The 20961-nt window shown below is 30.5% G+C and overlaps 1 protein-coding gene across 3 annotated transcripts in view; it reads left to right on the forward strand.

Annotated features, from left to right (window-relative positions):
- NOVA1 (NOVA alternative splicing regulator 1) overlaps positions 1–20961 on the forward strand; it is a 145522-nt gene that overhangs the window by 45669 nt on the left and 78892 nt on the right. Inside the window, exon 1 of one of the 3 annotated variants that reach the window (XM_081292709.1) lies at positions 2855–2939. The exons of the other annotated variants lie outside the window; for them this stretch is intronic. The gene's annotated coding sequence lies outside the window, so the exon portion shown is untranslated. Of the gene's footprint in view, positions 1–2854; positions 2940–20961 lie in introns of those variants that run through there. 3 annotated transcript variants of the gene reach the window in all.

Genomic DNA, 20961 nt, shown 5'->3' on the forward strand with positions numbered 1-20961 from the left:
CTAATTTCTAGAGTCAAACCTTAGGAAATAACTTTGACTTACATAACTTTTACTATTACAGGGTTTTACATAGTATTATATATTTTTTCATGAGTTCTTTTATTATTCCCAAATGTATGTTTGTTCCCATAATCATTACCTCAGTGAATGTCTATATTTCTAATTCTTATTCGATGTTACTGTTAGAACTTTTAATAAAATAATTATCTAAATGCCATTCTTTGGAGGAAAGCATCTGGATATTCCTTGGCACATTTGGACCTGTGATTATTTTTCTTTTCCTCACAGGTCCCTGCTGTCCCACTCCCATTCTTTTCATTGCAGTATTCTGAATACTAAATTATGTTTCTCTCTTCCTTCAATGCCTTTACTTAAAACCTATTTCATTTTTTCCTACTGCTATTTTTGGTGTGTGAATACATGAAATGTAACTCCTATCATAAAAAAGACTCTAGAAAAGATTCTTTATATTTGAAATAGTTGGGAAACAATGTTATATTTGCATTGGGTGCTGTTATTTCAGAGAGTATCTTATTCTTATTATCTTTTATCTACAGAAAACTAAAAGGATGAGGGAAAATGATATATAAATGTGAAAGTATTAATTGTATTATCATTGGAAAAGATGTGGTCCCCTTCAAAAGTCCCCTTCTGATTCTCAAATTTAGAGCTGGGCGCAGTGGTGCACACCTGAAATCCCAGCTGCTAGGGAGGCCTAGGCAGGATTGCAAGGTCAAAGACAGCCTCAACAAAAGTGAGGCACTAAGCAACTCAGTGAGATCATGTCTCTAAATAAAATACAAAATAGGGCTTGGGATGTGGCTCAATGGTCGAGTGCCCCCGAGTTCAATCCCCAGCACCCCCCCAAAAAATTCTTCAAATTTAGAATTTTTGTTTGAATGTCAATATGAATAAAAGACTAATAAAGGAAATAATTGTTTTATATAAGCAATTTTAGTTAAATGTTTTCCACATTTGACTCTCTAGTTATTGCAGTAAAAAAAGAGACCAATGTGGCTTTTTGGAAATGCATACTATTAGAATATGTGGCAGAATTCCACAACTTGTATTTGACATTTTTGTATCTGAAATAATGTGGAACTTAGTTGGCTTGTGATATTTTTTTTAGAAGACACAGCTAAACAAAAATAAAATCATGGAATTATATTGTAGTAAACAATTATTATTTGGTTGAGATAGCTCTTCTGAACAACTACTACTATCAATGATAAATAGATCTGGTATTGTACTCTGTGCCTTATAGGAGTTTTTTTCATTTAGTGATTGAAACACCCCTGATCATGTTTTATTTCACATGAGAAGTAACAGCTGCTGAGTTGCACATTTAATTTGAAAAGATTACATCTGCTTATTCAGTTGATTTTATTGAACATCATTTATGAGTAGTTTCTTTTTGGGAGGTGGTCACAGAGCCTTTTGAGAAACCTCATAAAAGCCTGTGGCTCATTTCCCCTAGAAAAATGTATGTGTGAACTCATGTACTACATCTTGATTTTAGTATGAAAGTTTTGCAGAATCCCTGTATTCCATAAACTCTTTATGTGTATCCTGGAGTGGAATCCCTGGTCTAAGTCTTTTTTAATAATAAGGATACTGGAAAACGTTTTTTTCTTTCTTCCTTTATCACCTTTGTTATTTAAAGGAAATGATATCTATTCATAAAGAATTTAAGAAAGCTGAACAGAAAATGTTAGGTTATCTTTAATTGTATTGAGTATATGCCAAAGTAAATTCTGTTATGTAGCAAGTGAGATTCAGAAAAGATTGACTGTGGGACACACACATTTAGCAGTCAGGTTTGTTGAATTTGTCACAAACACTCATAGTCTGTTTTAGAAAGAAAATGTGTGAATATTTTGAAATAAACAGTTACCTCCTCAGAGTAGTATGAACAGTAGCCTTGCCTAGAGATGAGAATTTAGAAGGATAGTCCTTTCAACCTAGTGATTCATGGTGTCTTAGAGAGCTTTGTCCAATTTGATCTGATTCCATGAAAGATAAATCATGTAGAAAATGTGCTATGGTAGTTAAACTACTATGTGGTAATAATTTTCTGTATCAATGAACTAAAATTTTCTTATTCTTAATTAACTGTTTATATCGGCTAAGAATAAATACTGTCTAGATTTTAATTCAGTTTGACTTTGGAGAAGAAAAGTCCTTTCATATGAGATCACTTTTAAAACTCTTATTACATGAAAAATAATTTAGCTAGTTGTTGATGACCAGTTATTTCATAAAATTGGTTTTACAATATAAAATCAGAATTTCAGAATGTCTTTTCTTATATTTCTTTTTAGGTATTTTCATGTTGTTTGTGCTTCAATTTCAGTATCTCATCTATTTTGGACTGTTTTGCCCCCCTGAATTGTCATTTCAAATAAAAGCATTTAAAGTAGTTGGATAGAGTGAAAAACCTTACTGTATGTACTTGTTTAGTTTTAGGTAAATTACTATAGAAATCATGTTATAAATCACTATAAAATGTTGAGGTTTTATTTTTTAAACATATATTTTAATGCTTGGTTTATAATTGTGTTGTGAATTGAACAACTGTATTTCTCCCTTTCTTGAAGTCATTAACATTCAGTTTTTAAATGAATGATAACCATCTGTGTAGGTCTCTTGTGATTGGATGATGTATTCTCTTACTGTGGCACAATTTTCAGACAGCCACTTTTGTTCTGAAATATTTTCATTTTCTATAGTACTTTTCATCCCTGTATATATGTACAGGAATCACTTCACCCACCACCGAATTGCAGCCACTTCTGAGGTGGAACGCAGCAACTGTTTAACAGCGCACTTTCCCCTAGGTGCTGACATCTGCAGAAGAAATTGTACATGGTCCTGTACAGAAGGTATTTCTCCACTGTGCCATCTGCAGAGTGAAACTGACTAGGAGTACTACATAGACTGTAAGTTTCTTGTGTACCTGCCCTAGACTGGAAAACTCAATAAGAGAGAATAACAAATAACTGGGAAACATAATTTCAAAATGTATAGAGGTCAGTTAAACTGTTTTCCCTGGCTCTAAATTTTATTTTGATGTCAACTAATTTTTGATTGGTGACAAATAGAATAACAGATGCACCTCTCCTTGGAAATTATTTTATTTTGAAAGCAAGTGAAGCTAAAATACTTTTATAAAGTCATCACTTTTGATGAAACTTAAAAGAAATTGTTTTTACATATTTTCAAATAATCACATTAATCTTATATTTTAGAGCTGTTTTCTCAAAATAGCAAATCAACTTGTAATTCAACTGGAACATATTAATTAACTTTGTTTGCAGTGTTTTATGTCTTAGGTTTAATGCTTTCTTTAAAAAAGTTTTTTTTCTTTAAAAAAGTTTTGTAATAGTCAGTTTATGATGAACCTAGTTTTGATTCCTTTATTTAGAAACTGAATTTTTTTTAACATACTGAAACAAAGCATAAGAGAAGAGAAACAGTGATTATATGAACTTCCACTTATGTATTTTAGTCTATGTCTCCCATTTATTTAATGAGTTTTTTTCCTTTTGTAAAAGCAATTTGATAAAAGTACTTTCTTTAGTAGTAGTCTGGCATGTTTATGCCTTTTAGGATGATAAAATAACATTAGAAACTTCTGTGTCTCTTGTTACAGAATGAAACTGATTCTATTTTATCACTTTAGGGTTTTTTAAGTCAGTGGTATTATTTGTTTTTATTTACTTATTTATTTTTTTATGTATTTATAGACATTTTTATGTGAAAAAAATCAGGGTTTCTTGATTTTCACTGAGTCGTTAATTGTGTGAAAGTAATATCATTTGGTTTAGGTAACTTTAAATTTTATGTTGAAAGTTAAAGACATTTGTACACACATCTATGTCTATAGATTCTTTCTAGTGAAAGCAAGTAAAATTTTACTTCAAACTATAGATTGTCTACTTGTAAAATAAAGTGGGTGGAAGAAATTATTTTCTAAAGACCCGTTCTATGTGTGTTTTCTCTTTAACTTTGGGAGCATTCTTGTATTCAGAATTGTACCTGATATTATGTAACCAAGATTTTTTTAGTACAGTTGGCTTTGTTCTGGAGTATTATTTTTGTTAATTAATGGTGCATTATCGTCAAAAGGGAGGTCAGATTTCCTATGAACACTTTCAGCTATCTCTGATTTTATAATGAAGATATTCAGACTGTTTCAAAATGTAATTTTTTTGAGAATGAGGAAGTACGATTCTTATCTTACTGTGGTTTGCAATACAGAGCATCAAGAGAAATAGAAGAAAAATAAGACAATTTGTATTCAGAGTAGAGAATTGAGACTCCTTATTGCATGGACTTAATACTTCATTTAATTGTCAAAGCACAAATGAAGTGAACACTAATATTTTAATAATATAGTGTAGATATAATATACTTTTGTAACTCTAACAAGAGGCTATTTTTATCAACATAGGAAATATTTGAGGTGCTATTACTGGTTCCTTTGCATTTTCTACAGTGTAATTGTGTTTCTTAATCTCATTCATTTTATTGATGGAAATAATCATAATCATTTGAAAAAACAGATGATATGTTTTAAATACTATTTTAAGTTTTAGTGAAAAGGCAGGGCTTGCAAGATCTATATTTTTATAAATTATATAGGATATTAAATGTTATATTTTATATTTGTGGGTAGTATAATTTGACAACTAATTAGACTGAATATTAAGCCACATGAATCTAATATATTAATATAACTGGTGTATGATATTTGGAAAAGGGAATTAGGTGGAAACTTTTTATTGAATACACATCTGTATTGTTTGAATTTAATGAAAATGCACTGCTTATGTAATCAAAAATAAACCTAGTGTTTTAGATAATTGTGTATCATATATTTGAACCATTTGTGTATTTAAAGATTATTCTCATTACATATAATAAGTACCCAATATCTCTACTTGATTCTTTTGAAAGGGAGGACCCTCCTCTTAATCCGAAGGGCTAGAATTGTGGTTATGATCATTACTTACTTAATATTCAACTTAATAGTTTTGAAACTCAGAAATAAATGCTAGATTAAAAGTAATTAAATCTTGATGAGATCCTTATTCCTTATATTTTCCATTATAATTTTCAGTTTTAATAGTAAAAATGAAGCATATGCATAAAAATATGAATTTTAAAATATTTAGTAATGTGTATTTCTATCATTAATGTCCTGGCAACATATGGCTTTCAAGTGGAAGCTTTAAAAAGAAAGCAGAGAATTATGCAAGGAAATAAGAAGGTATAAGGCAGTGAGCTTTTTGGTGTGGATTTTATTTTTTTTGTACTTTAAAATTTTTAAATAATTTAAATTACATAAAATCCACACCAAAAGTAACATTCTTAAATAGAGTTTCAGTCAATAACTTTATATTTTCAGGTACTTTGTTATGTTTATAAAATCCTCTAAAATCTTTCAAATTAGGAATATAGTTTTATACCCAACCCAAAGATATTAAAAAATATTTTCATCAGTTTTTTGAACAAATTATTGTGATATGATATTGAGATTAAACATCTCATTAAATCTGCAAATTTTTAAATCAATAATAGATAAATTATTTTGCAATAATATATTACATGGGCAGTTATTTTTATACTAAAATGGTTAATATTTTAAACACTTTATTTAATAAACCTTTAGTATTTCACTTTTTTACCACAGAAAATATAATTTATTTCATTGAATAATACATAGAATTTTAATTTTTTAGAAATAAATGTGAAATTTTTTGTTTTCTGTTTTTGTCCCTTATAATCTTAGGCAAATAAAAGGAGCAAAATTCTACTATCAGTCTTGTAAACTCTTAATTTACATATCAAATAATTTTTGCTTATATTTATGAATTTTGCACTTTTCAACATAAATTGAATTAGTTGAAAAGTGTAAATATATAGGTTTGCACAAGAACTGTTGATGTCATAAACCTCATAATCTTTAATATAGTTTTAAGCATTTATTGCATTAAAAATTTCCTTAAACACCGAAATTGCTGTGTGTCTTGTGGATAAATGTGTGTGTGTGTATATATATATGTGTGTATCATCTTTCTAATGTATTTTCTGTAGTGTAGTCTGGAATCCTGATTGCCATTTGTAGCTATTATTCAAGTGTAAATTGCTTAACAACTTCAAGGTTTAAAAAGAAAAAAAAAAAAAACTGTTAATTGAGAATTTTTATACCTACCTCACAGGGTTGTTGTGAGGAAAAAACAATAATACATATCTGAAAGAGTGCTTAGCATACACTAGATGTGCAATATATGAAGAAATGAATGTTTCCAAGACCTGTTAGTGGCCCTTTTTTGCAGGACAAAATCCAAATACCCTGTCCTGGCATGTGGTCTTGTCCTTCCTATATCTTCAGGCTTATTCTTTCCTTTCAAACTGCTTATATTGGTTAATTTTTACTGAAGTCTTGCTAGTTCGTAAATATATCATACTTTTTTGGAGGTTTGTCTGCCTTTATCTTTAAACTATTTATAATTCCCTTTATCTGTAGACACCTATCCTTTAACTCAACTTCATCCCTCAGGCCTCATTATAGATTTCTCCTTCACTGTAATGTTTTCAACCCCTTCTTTCTTCCCTAAATATTTTGTTAGATGAACTTTCATACGATCCTGGTTATTCCTATTCTAGCAATTACCACATGTAATGTACCTGCCTTGGTATTTGCCTTTTTACTTTATTAAATATAAACTCACAGAGGATGGAGTCTGTTTTCTTTAATTTTGCCAATACTTAAAATTGTTTCTGCAACTCAGGAAGTAAGTGAATATTTTATAAGTAGATGTAAGTTCCCTGTAAGTAAATTCACAACATATATAGTTGTATGATATTATGCCTTTGTAAAAAGCAACTTTCATTCTTATGTATTGAAAAGAGAGGTTTCAGACCCTGTAATAATCATATCAAAATTGACTGTCTACAATCTATTTTGCCACCATTTACTACAATAGTTTTATTTTTTTAAGAAATGGACTGCCTAAGGCTATAAGCAAAAGTTGACTTATTTTTTCCTATCACTGTACCTGCAATTCCATTCTGAATATTATTAGTTTTTTTTCTTGATAAAATACTGTTCAATTGACTTTATCTCTTCTCAGTTCTTGCCCTTGTTCTTCTGTTGCATGTTTTTGCTCTTGCCTATATGTTATCTGTCTTCTCTTGTTCTTTCTTATTCCTTTTTTTTGTCACTTTCTGATATTTAAAAACAGACTTAATTTTTGGATAAAAAGGCCAATAAGTTAAAATTTGAAATTCTAACTTAAAATACTCCCCTACATATACTCGCTCAAAGCAGGCTTAAAAGGCTGAATGGCAAAATGTATAGTACATGGCCAATTAGTATACTTCTCCATTAATTTTTTTACCTCATTTTTTTCTGTCTCTTCACTATGCTACTTCTGGGTCCTCCAAATGCTACTTCTGGGTCTTCCAAAGTTTGAGAAATAGATGTAGGAAAGAGCTAATTGATAGTAAATGTATATTGGAAATCTAAATAGGTTATCCTCCTGATAGTCAGGATTTGTCAGACTCCTAATGTCTGGAAATGACATAGGTGTAATTAGTTGTTGTGATTTATAATGTGGTTGATACTATTTTTGTGTGTGGTTGATTTTTTTTTTTTTTTTTTTTTGGAATGCCCTCTTTTGTCTATGACTTTCTGGTCTACCTCTGACTTATTTTCTTCTGTAGTTACCTTGTTCTTTTTGCAGTCTTCTAAGTAATTTTTTTTTAAAGAGAGAGTGAGAGAGGAGAGAGAGAGAGAGAGAGAGAGAGAGAGAGAATTTTTTTTAAAGAGAGAGTGAGAGAGGGGAGAGAGAGAGAGAGAGAGAGAGAGAGAGAGAGAGAGAGAGAGTGAGTTTTTAATATTTTATTTTTTAGTTATCGGCGGACACAACATCTTTGTTTGTATGTGGTGCTGAGGATCGAACCTGGGCCGCACGCATGCCAGGCGAGCGTGCTACCGCCTGAGCCACATTCCCAGCCCATCTTCTAAGTAAATTTATTTTAAAATGGCTCATGCACATGGGTGCACTCATGTGAACACACATACACACACACACACACACACACACACATTTTTAAATTTATTTTAGGCAAAGGTCTCACTGTGTTACCAAGACCAGTCTTGAACGCCAGGGCTCAAGTGATCCTTCTGTCTTTGCATCCCAGATAGTTGGGATTACCCATGTGCATCACCATGCCTAGCTGAGGTGATACATTTATTTGAAAGTATTGGCCATTTCTAAGGCAATATAGATGAAGGCTATCTTTCTCTCTTGCTTTTGGAATTAATCTCTGTCTCTCTCTTTCTCTTTCCCTTTCTCCCTCTCCTTTTCTTGTTTCTTTACCCTAATCAGGTACCTGGATCTTGAGTGTCCTATATTCTAGGACCATTTATAGAGTGAATCGTTTTTCTGTTTCCTTTCTCAAACAATCTGTAAAAGCTCTTTTCCATTATATGCTTATATTTTTTTCTGTGTTGGTGAACTGAATATTTCCTGAGATATTTTGGGGCACAGTCTTATCAAGCTTAGCATATGTGATCTGTCACTTCAGTTTTACTACTTGAAACTATTTATCTCAGCTTTGAGTCCTTAGCTGAAACTGAAACAACAGGAAAATTTCCATTGTAATATGCTTTATATCACCACTCCCCTGCATTTAAACCATAATGGGCTGGTTGATGTTCTATGAATGTTCATCTATTTCTGTAATTCCATGCCTTGTCCTATGCTGTGTCGTCATTTGAAATGTCATTTTTAACTTTTTTTTCCCCCTGTGAAAAATCCTACTCAATCTTCAATGCCAAAGTCTAGTGGTCATGGCAGTTAGAATAAATTCTTCCCTCCACTGTGTTCTTATGAATACTTTAAATGTTATTATATTAACTTGTATGCATTTCTATCTGATCAGATTGTGATTATTTTTGAGATAGCTGCTGACTTATTTACTGAGAAACCCTTTACTGCCTAGTCCTTGTCCCATTATGGGTTTAGTCCATTTTGTTGCCGATTAATCTCTTCAGAAAGCTGAGATTGAATTTTGTAAAATTACTGAGTAATTAATAATTCTTATACTTGTTTATTTCATTCTTTGTTCAAAAAAAAATGGAGGAGTAAGAATTTGTTTATTTGTGCCTCTGTTACTTGTTTAACCCAATAGTATTGCTCTTTATTCCTTTTTAGGTAAGTTTACTTTAAGTTTTAATTCTGGTTTTGACTTAGTTGATTTTCATGCATTTTCCTCAGAATTTCTTTGTTTCTCTCTTTTTTATTATTTCAATTGATGTAGTCAACTATGACAACTATGGGATTAAGTATTCTAAGTAACTTGGACAGAAGCAAAAACAAACATCACAATTATTTATCTACTGTGAGAGTTTTTCTTTTCTTCATTTTTAGGTTCTTCAGAGTTTTAGACTTTATTCCTAGAGGTGGCCTGAAATGGTAAAAAAGCAAGCCGTTGGTTACCAAGAGGGTTATTTATGAGACAACAGTATTATAATAGAAAACTAAAGTGAAATTATATTTGTGATTAAATGTTTCAGACAGACTTTATTTGTTGCTGTTTTTGATGATAAATAAAATTACCTTGGGCTGAGGGTGTAGCTCAGTGGTAGAGCACTTACCTAGCTCATGTTTGTGGGTCCGATTTTAGCACCCTGAAAAAATAGATAAAATAGAGTTAAATTGCTTTGATTTGTAATGCAGGTCTAAATGTCTGCTGTTCCTCAACAGAATACCAAAATGAGTTTTAGCAATCTCAAACTGAATCAATTTGAGATTGCTAAAACTCAAATCAGTGCCATAATTTAAAATTAATCACATATTATTCTAACTTGATGATTTATCTATGTTATTACCACAAAGAAAGTGCCTTAAATGAATTTTGAAGATATTTTCTTCATATATACTGTATTATATATATTCATACAAATACACAAAAATTAGATAATGAAGAAAATGCAGTGGCATTAAAGTAGTGATAATTGAAAAAATTCCTATATGTTTAAAACTTCTTTTTCCAGATGAGTACCTGTAATATACCAAGCAGGGATAAAATCCTTTCTCCTCAAATTTGCATTGTTAAGGTTTGAAACAAAATAAATCTATATGCCAAAAAAAATCCCAGCAATCTTTTTTTATTTTTTTGTTCCTTCTTTCCATGTTGTTGGAAACATGTTTTGTTTTGTTTTTTAAAGAGAAATTTTTACCTTACTTTTTAATGTTCACCGATGGCTGATAATATTTTCATATTTAATATATGATAATTTTATGCATTAGCACTTACTAATTTGAGACCTTGGTGATTAAATGATACATATGACAGGTCTCAGGATAATCTGAATTTCAAATAGTAGATCCCAAGAGTTACAACATATATAATTACTTTCGCATCATTGTATTTCATAAGCCAGTAAACTTTTGTGTTAGATTTTTTCATAACAGGAAACAAATTAAAATATGGCCTATTGATTTTCAATTTTAATTACCAAGAAACACTTTGTTCCTGTGATTTTTTTTCCTTAGCACAGACATTGCAGGAATTCAAAGGAATTTGCTTTATATAAAAATTCATTTTTAAAAATGTTTTGTGTAGGAATGAAAATTTTATATTAGGAAGGTCAGAATTCTGTTTTTCTGCATATATTAGGGAAATCAGAAGATAGGAAAATACATCTAATATGTATAGCCATCATTTATCAAATAAGAAAAGTAATGATGAAAAATATAATCCCCCAAAGTATACTACCTCATATATATTTCAGTTTTAACTATTTCAGTTTTTAATTCTGAGTTTTTTTTTCTTCCTTTTTGATGGTTCATTCAGTTTTTCAGTTAAGATATTTTCTAGAACTTTTTAGTGGGTCAAGTAAAATTTTTAAAATTAAATAAGTGGTCAACTCTAAAATTCTTCAAAAAAATGAGTAGGTTTATGCTTAATCCTAGCTAATGTTCCTATGCAAAATGACCTTTCTCCTGTCACAGAGAAAAGTGGGAAATAATCGGGAATTCGTTATCATTTGATCTTTCTTTTCTAAGATTCTCTCTTAAACTCCAATTTCACATAGTCCCACTACTGTGCAATTCTGCTTATCTGAAACAAAACCATAATCAGTAGTTTCCCCACTATTCTTCTGTTTCCTGATAGATGTCATTCTTGCTTATGGCTTTACCAGGTAATTTGTAACTTATATTCACATATAAGCACAAACAAACAAACAAGCAAAAATCACCTTCCTGTTTCTTTGATTTAAATATCATCCCATTTATTTCTGGATCCCAATTAGTTTGCCTTTAGGATCAGTATGCATTATTCTGTTCCATTCTCTAGTTTATTATGTTATCACTAGAAGTGATAAGTTATTAAAACTGGATTAATGTACATTACATCTTTCTTTTTAAATTTCTGCTCCTTTGTAGAAACTACATATTACTCATATTTGTGCTTTCCATGAATGATATTCTTATAAACTTTTTCTAAGTTTATTTAACTACCAGATTGCTGGTATTTAGGTCTTAAAAATATTAGATCACTAAAAATTAAAATCAGTGCCACAATTTAAAATTAATCACACATTATTCTAACTTGATGATCTATTAATGTTATTACCTCAAAGAAAGTATCTTAAATAATAATAATAATAATAATAATAATAATCCATTAAGAATATTTGGCTGGTACTAATTATGTGAAAACAAATTTTACCAACTACATGCTGGTATATGCTGATTTATAGGCTCTTGCTATAAATCTTTATTTTTGTTACCATTTAAAAAATAATTTTGGCAAAAGGCTTCTAATGGGTTAGGCCTCTTTGCATTAGTCTCTTTCTAGCTCTTTTAGAGATATACTACAAATAGAAAACAAGTTTCTTTTAAAATATTGCAAAAGGCTTATACCCAACTCTAGTCCCACTGTGGATCTAATTCATTAAGGATGCAATGACTTCCTAAGAAGAATAGCTCTGCTGGAGGCTCTTTTAGTACTTTCTGTGTTTGAACTTTATAATTTTTTTTCCTTTTTCTGTCTCTTACTTTAGTCTTTAAAGATAATGACTGGTTTTTGAAACTTTTTATTATGAAAGTACTATCATTCAGATGAGATTGACTCTGAGTATTGCTTATCCTTGTTTTTAGAGCTTTAGTAGAATTCTTTGCATGTTTATTAGGTTGTATAGAAATAAGATGACATTTTAAATATATTTCTCTTAAAATATTTTTTGCTCTATATCTTCCCATATTTTGATTAATGTATAACTTGATTTTTACTCTGCTCTTTATTATATCTTTTACATTTATTATAATTTATGTATATACATATATGTTATGTGTACATATGAGGTCTTAATTTCATAAGTTAATTTTTGTATTCTAATCTTCCAATTTTTTTAAAAAAGACGACTTTTCCAGTCAGTTTAATATTTCTTTTTTTTTTAAATGTTTATTTTTTAGTTGTAGTTGGACACAATACCTTTATTTCAATTATTTGTTTTTATGTGGTGCTGAGGCTCGAACTCAGGGTCTCGCACGTTCAAGGCAAGCACTCTATTGCTGAGCCACGACCCCAGCCCTAATATTTCTTTATTTAAAAATAAAATTTGAAAACTACATTTTTCATCTTTTCCAGATTAGTTTCTATTTAATGTTCTTGTATGTTTCTTTCATATTTTTCTATTCACAGTTTATATAGAATTTAATAAAGTCACTATAACTTACATTCTTATTTGTATAATGTTTTATTATCATCATTTATTTATTCACACATTAGCTGTTTATTTAGTCTTACTATGTACCATGAATTGTCCTACATGCTTAGGGTACTGAAAGTCTCTGCTATCATGGAGCTTATATTCTTGAAAGAGAAGAGGAACACAAACACAAAACACTAGTAATCAGCAATTTTAGATAAGCATAAATACTTTCTAAGAAATAAGGAATGAGCTGGGCATGATCATATATGCCAGTAATCCCAGCAACTTGGGAGACTGAGGCAGGAGTATCAAAAGTACAAGGCCAACCTCAACCACTGAGCTAGACCCTCAGCAAGTTAGCAAGACTCTGTCTAGAAATAAAAATAAAAAGGAATGGGATTGTAGCTTACTGGTAAAGTGCTCTTAGGTTCAGTCCCCAATATCTCTCTCCCCCCAAAAAAGAAACAAGGTCATGGGATTAAATGAGTTGGGGGGATAGCTAGGATAGTAAGAGAAAACATCTTCAAAGAAGGGGCATTTTAGTTGATCTCTTAAAGATTTAAAAGAAAGTAGAAACATTTGACTTGAGCTCTAAAAGAGGAAGAAAATCACATTTCACATATCAGGAATAGTAAGGCAAATGTCTGGAACAGAAAGAGTTCAACATGTTCACAGAACAGAAAGAAATTCTGTGTGGACTGAGTATCTTTGAGAAAAGATTACAGCAGAAAATGAAGTCATTGATATAATGCAGGTGTGAGACCAAATGTCCTGTAGTAAGGAGTTAAAATTTTACTTTAAAAATGTGAAGACAATGCCAATCAATTAGTATTATTAGTAAACTGATTAGCACTGAAGAAATAACTCTACCTAATGTCTGGAAAAGGAACAAGGGAAAGGCATGAGGGCCAAATGCAATAATTATTAGGAACATAATTGCAGTAGTTCAGTGAGAAATTATGGTATTGGTGTAGGAATTTTAGTAGTAGAAGTGATGAGATATTATTTTGAAGGAGTACTGTTAGAATTTGTGAATGCATTAGAAATGAAATAATAAACAATATTAGATGTAGTAAATATTTTTGAAAATGTAATTAAATGGACATATACTTTTTTCATTGGTGAAAATGTAACAATTTTAAAAATTGTATATTTTTTTAAAATATTTTTTTAGTTGTTGATGGACCTTTATTTTATTAATTTACTCATATGTGCTGCTAAGAATTCAACCCAGTGCCTCACGCATGCTAGGCAAATGGTCTACCACTGAGCCACAACCTCAGCCCACATCTCTATTTTTGATTTAGTTTTTCCTCATTTTTGCCACCACAGATCATATTAGTGTTTTGTTATTTTCTCATTTTAGTGCCACTGAATGTAAATAATGATTTGAAATGTACCTGTTATTTTCATTTGGTTATCTTTTATTACTAGCTAGATTAATAATTTAATGTATTTATTGACTAAGTACGTTTCTTCATTGTGGTTTGTTTCTAGTCTTAATCGTTTTGAAATTATGAGTGTTTTCCTTATTAATTTAAAAAGTCATATTAACTTCCTAAAATGGCCTGGAAACCCCAGGATGATTTGGCCTTGACACTTTCTAATTCCATTTTATGTTAATGTCTTCGTGACTTTTGTGCCATAGACACTGGCTACTTCTCAAGTAAGTGACCTTTGTCTTACCCCATGTTCCTTGTACTGATGCTCCATTTCTGGATCCCTTTTCCTCCAGATCTTCACTGAGGACTGGGAGTGAAGTCTCATCTTTTCATATTTTAGTTCAGTGTTGCCTACTTACAGGAGCTATTCCCAAATTCCTAACATAACACCCTTTTCCCCCTCTCAGAATTTTACATTTTCACTTGTCAAATCAGTAAAGCTATTTTCTCATATGACTTTTTTTATTACTTTTAAAAGTAAAAAAAAACAAAACCTTTCATTTTGAGATCTTTTGTTTACTTGTATTCTACTCAAAATATTTCTGAATATAAAATTACGATTTATTTTCATGAATTAGAATAATTAATTATGTGAAGATAAAAATAGCTGTCATAAATGTATTTTTTGTTTTCTTTCAATCTTATTACATTTATTTGAAAAATAGAGATCATACTACAGAGAGCATGTTATCTTTTTTCCACTTAATATTGGATCATGTGTATGTTTAAACAATTTAGATTCTTCCTTTTTCATAAACATGATTTTTATCATTTCTACAGAATATCCCATTTTATGCATTTGTTATTGAGTATCAGTTTCTTATTGTGTATTTGTTTTAGTCTTTTTATGATGATATAAATAAAGTTTATATTATTGTTTAAGGCTTTATGTTCATTTATGATAGTTCCATTATGATAAATTCATAAGTGTAAAATAGTGGTTTTGTTTGGTCATAGGAATATGTGAAGTATTTTAAGACATTTGAATATTCATTGCCCTTTACACTTCAGAAAATTTAAATCAGTACATTCTTAGTGCACAAGTGCATGTGCTTGTCATCAAATACTACAGTTTTTAATATTATGGGATTTTAAAAAGCTGGCCCATGCCTCTCCATATGTTCCCAAATCCTAAATTAAATTTTATGAAAAAGTATTAGTGTTTTTTTTCCTTGGATAGAAAATTTAAATTTTTATATAGTCAAATTTATCATCTTTTTTCCTTTTTTTTTCCTGTTTCATGTCTGTGGTTAAAATAACTTGTGGTTAAAATAACTGGTATGGTACCATCTAATTCTGGAGGCCAGAATTCCAAAATCAGTCTCACTGTGCTGCCATCAAGGTATTGACAGAGCTAGTTCGTTTTGGAGACCTCTCTTTCTTTGCCTTTTCTAGCTTCTACGGACTACTTGCTTTTCTTGGCTCCTTGATCCCTTTTTTGAAGCACACTAAACTTCTCTTGCTTTTTTCCTCACATCTTCTACTTCTTCATTTGACCTTCTTGCCTCCTTCTTAAAGAGACCCTTTTAATTATGGTTAGGGTAGACTCAGATAATCCAGGATAATCTCCCCATTTTAAAGTCCTTAGATTTGATCACATCTATCTATAAGTCTCTTTTACAAAAACGGTATTATTCACAGGTTCTAGGGACTAGTACATAGATATCATTTGAAGGGCTTTTATTCAACATACCATGTGTGGAAAATTAATGATTTTGCATTATTTTACTTCTGTTTTATTGAACAAATATTTATATTAACTCTGATTGATTTTTGTTTTCTACCCAATTAAAATTTTGTAAGTAATTATAATTTTTTTTCCATTTATGATAGTAACTTTATATTCTTATTTCTGTTTCATGTATATAATTTTTTTTGTTTAATATATTTTCGCTTCTTTCATTTATAATGCAAATATCCAAAATGTTTTGTTTACATTATATTTGTTATTTAGGATAGCCTTTTTTTCCTAATAATAGTGAAGTAATTTTCTTATTGTTCATTAGCAGATCTCCTCTTTGACGTATTTTGGTTATGTTTATGCATTATTGCATTATCAATATTAACTTACACTTCCATTTTTGGAAAAAGCTGTATGTGATTATATTAATTTTATAATATGCTTCTGGATCTCATTCACCAGTATTTGTTATTTTTAACTTTTATGTGAAACTTATTTATGCATAATTGTATTTGGTTGTGACTTTGTTTTCCTTTTTAATATCAGAGTTAGGCTACTTAGTAATAAAATAAAGTTAAAGGCATTCTGTTTATATAAACTGGAATAGTTTGTATAACATGACAATTATCTCTGTTGAAACAGCACATAAGACAGACTGAACTCAAAGATTATTTGAATTATAATTATTTGACAGGATTTTTAGTATCTTGGTTGCTTCATATTTCTTAGAGTTAATTTTGGTAATTTATATAGTTGCCTGAGAGTTGATCATTTATTTTAGATTTTAAGGGAACATTTTTTGCATGCCTGCTATGTGTTAAGCATCATGCTAGGTACCATACTTGAAAAGGTAAAGAATATAGACTATATCAGTGAGGTGTAAAAACAACTCAGTCAATATACGGAAATCAATAAATGCTATCCACCACATCAATAGACTTAAAGACAAGAACCACATGATCATCTCGATGGATGCAGAAAAAGCATTTGACAAAGTACAGCATCCCTTTATGTTCAAAACACTAGAAAAACTAGGGATAACAGGAACTTACCTCAACATTGTAAAAGCTATCTATGCTAAGCCTCAGGCTAGCATCATTCTGAATGGAGAAAAATTGAAGGCATTCCCTCTAAAATCTGGAACAAGACAGGGATGCCCTCTATCACCACTTCTATTCAATTTAGTTCTCGAAGTACTAGCCAGAGCAATTAGACAGACAAAAGAAATTAAAGGCATAAAAATAGGAAAAGAAGAAATTAAACTATCGCTATTTGCAGATGACATGATAATATACTTAACAGACCCAAAAGAGTCTACAAAGAAGCTGCTAGAGTTAATAAATGAATTCAGCAAAGTGGCAGGTTATAAAATCAACACGCATAAATCAAAGGCATTCCTATATATCAGCAACAAAACTTCTGAAATGGAAATAAGGAAAACCACTCCATTCACAATATCCTCAAAGAAAATAAGATACTTGGGTATCAACCTAACAAAAGAGGTGAAAGATTTATACAATGAAAACTACAGAACCCTAAAGAGAGAGATAGAAGAAGATCTCAGAAGATGGAAAAATGTACCCTGTTCATGGATAGGCAGAACTGTCTCTAAATAAAATACAAAAAAATAGGGCTGGGGATGTGGCTCAGTGGTTGAGTGCCCCTGAGTTCAATTCCTGGTACTGAAAAAAAAAAAAAAAGACTTTGTTTAATCGCAGGAAACATATACTAGTGAGAGGAAAGTTAATTTTCCTGGGGTGGGGGGTGAATGAGACAGAAGAAATAGCAAAGAAGGAAATAATACCTAAGCAGAACTTCTGATAAGTATTTCATCATGACTACAGGCATCAGAAAATGATTGAATAACTGAAGAATTAGGACAACCTCAACAAGATGGTGTAGGTATTGGCCAGGAAGGAGTAATGAATTGGAATTAAAAGATGTGGTATAGATTCTTCTTGAATTTATACCTCTTTCTATAGATAGTGATAGACTAGTCATTACATTTATTCTGGGTTTATCTTCACAGATTCACGTGTTTAAAATATGATGCCAATGGCAGTAGATAGGACTCTGTTGAAGGCAGTGGTAGTAGTTAATACTGGAAACAGGTTAACCATTTCATTATCATAAAAGAAGCATAAATAATAAAGAAATAGAGTCACCAAAGATTTGCTTACTTGTTGCATGCGGGTGGTTAGCAAGAAGTCAAGATAATGTCCACCATCCTTGGGATTGAAAGAAATGTTTTCCATATTTTTATTTCAGACACTATAGTGCTAATTTCATTTGAAAGGCTCATATTCCAGTTAGAATGCCATTAATATGAAAATTTGAAATTGGAAAATCACTCTCAGGATCTCATGTATTTTTTTAGAAACCCAAAGCAACATATAGGTGATATACTCAGCTGTTAGGAAAGAAGAAATAGACATCTAATAAAGATTTTTTGAACCAGATAGCAGGAAGGAAGATCTAAAAAATTCATAGGTTTTTAAGTAATTTGTAAATTAAATCTTTATCTGAAAAAATGAAATAAATAAAGTGGAGTTAGAATTTTGATAAATGTTTACAATTTATTCAAAGTAGTTTTTCAGGAAATGTGTGCTAGAAACATAAGATATAAATATGAAAATGAAATATCCCCATCTCTGAATAGTTATAAAGACCTTCTAAAACATTTTTATGCAGTATTTTCCCACATGAGTAGACTAAGCCCATGTCATTACTACCACATTCAAGATATGGAATATATCTATCATGGTAAAATATTTCATTGTGCCCCTTGCCATTCCATTCACTAGTCCCACTCTACTCCATCCTCCTTCACCCGCTCCTGGTATAGGAAATTGCTGATCTGCTTTTTGTCACTGTAAATTTCATTTTTTTCTAGAAGTGCATTTGAATAGAGTCATACATTATGTAGCCTTTTGTCTTATTTATTTTGTTCTGCATAATATTTCTGAGATTCATCCTCACTTTGCATGTGTAATTTATACCTTTTTGTTGTTGATAAGTACTTTTGTCTAGGTATACAATTTGTTGACCCATTTTTCCTCTCAATGAACATTTGCTTCTGGTTGTTCACTATCAGACTAAAATTAATATGAACATTTGAGTAAAAGTCGTTTTATAGAGTTATGTTTTTATTTTCATGGGTTAATAGTAATAAAACATCTGGGTCATATGGAACACCCTACTTTTGTGAAAAATCATCAGATTATTTTCCAAGGGGATTATGTCATTTTGTATTCTACCCTCAGTTCATTAATATTCACTTAATCTACATCCTCACTGGTACTTGGTGATATGTTGGTGTTGTTCAAATTTTAGCTGTTGTTATTGGTGTGAAATTGTATCTCATTACAGTTTTAATTTTTATTTTCATAATGAGTTTTCATATGTTTGTTGACCATTGTTGTGTTTTATTTTGTCAGCTTTTTAAATCTTTTGCCCATGTTTATTGGGTTGTTCATTTTCGTATTTTTGTGTTACAAGAGTTCTTTGATACTCAGAATGCAAGTCTTTGTCAAATAGATGTGCTGGGATATTTTAGCCCATATTTAGCTTGCTTTTTCACTCACTCTGTGTGTCCTTCCAAAACCAGAAATAGCTTTTTCTTTTGTTTCTTACTTTTCATGTCTCAGAAAGTTTTACAAATGTGAAATTTTCTTAAAGCTTTATAATTTCACTTTTATGATTAGATCTGTAATTCATTTTGAGTTAATTGAGTGGGAAGATAAATTTGATTTATAAATGTTTAACAAAATTCTGAAATAGTTTTTGTTACACTTTTGAAGGGTTCCAATTATAGAGGAAAGAGTAAATTGGTTTATTGAGATTTGTGTTGGTTTGTGTAAAAAATGCTATTCTATCCCTATACAACAAATAAAAAGATGCTTTTGTAAAATAATGAATTTCCTATTTAGTAGTAGGTTTAGGTATAGGTTGCTAATGTTTGTTCTGGAATGTCCCTAGCCAAATTTGTACATATTAATACCTTATTCATGTACTTGTAACCAACAAGATATTCGGTAAATGTTGGTGTTGGTTATTATTCTTATTGCTAATGTTGTTATAACTTTTAGGATTCTTACCTTGATAAAATTTAGAAAGAATAATACCTGTATGAAATAGTGATATTAATTTTTATGTTGTTTTTTCCTAACTCCTCCCTCCCCTGCCAAACACAAACCTAGAGAACATAATCCATAATGGGTACCAATAAATAAGCACTAGAAAACATTGTTTTGAAAAATCTTCTTAGCCATTTCTTTGAATAGTATTGGTAATTTACAAGTATTTTTGGAAAATTCAAAAGATATAGGTGAAGAATAAACAGTGAAAGTAACCTTTTTACCTATCCTTCAATCTTTTCCCAAAGATAACTATTATAAATTTGATGAACTTGCTTTTAGATGATTTTTATATGTTTTTTTTTTAATTTTTAGTTGTTTATGGACACAATATCTTTGTTGTATTTTATTTATTTTTTTAATGTGGTGCTGAGGATTGAACCCAGTGCCTCATGCATGTGAGGCAAGCGCTCAACCACTGAGCTACAAACCCAGCCCGATTTTTGTATATTTATACTGATTTGTACACATACACATACATATACACATGTATACACCTTTGTAGAATTAATTACCCTAAGTGAATATATTTTACTTTTTTTATTTAAACAATATCTGATAAATTTTTCCATGTTGATACATTAATTCACTTATACTGCTTGCATATTATTTTAGAATGTATGAATATGCCATAATCTGATTTAAATTTTCAAGCATTCAAGCAGGGAGACATGGACAGGCTGCCTGACACAGTGACCCAGTAGAGATAAAATAAGCCAGATTTTGATTTATTTTATTACTTAGAAAGGTAGCAAAAGGAAGAAAAGCTAATGATCTCCCATACACTGAAAAGGCAACATGAAAACAAAAGAGGTTAAAGAGAACAGTACTGTGAGTTATGGGATAACCCATTTCTGAGGAGCTGATTCTAGACCACAACTAAATGCTTTTGTAGTCTGCAGCTGGACCCTGAGGGGTTGAAAGGACAAGGCAAAGGGAAGCCGGAAGCTTCATACCTCATTAGAG

Source organism: Spermophilus citellus (genome assembly GCF_964194105.1).
Source record: "Spermophilus citellus genome assembly, chromosome: 4".
Taxonomy (NCBI): Eukaryota; Metazoa; Chordata; class Mammalia; order Rodentia; family Sciuridae; genus Spermophilus; species Spermophilus citellus.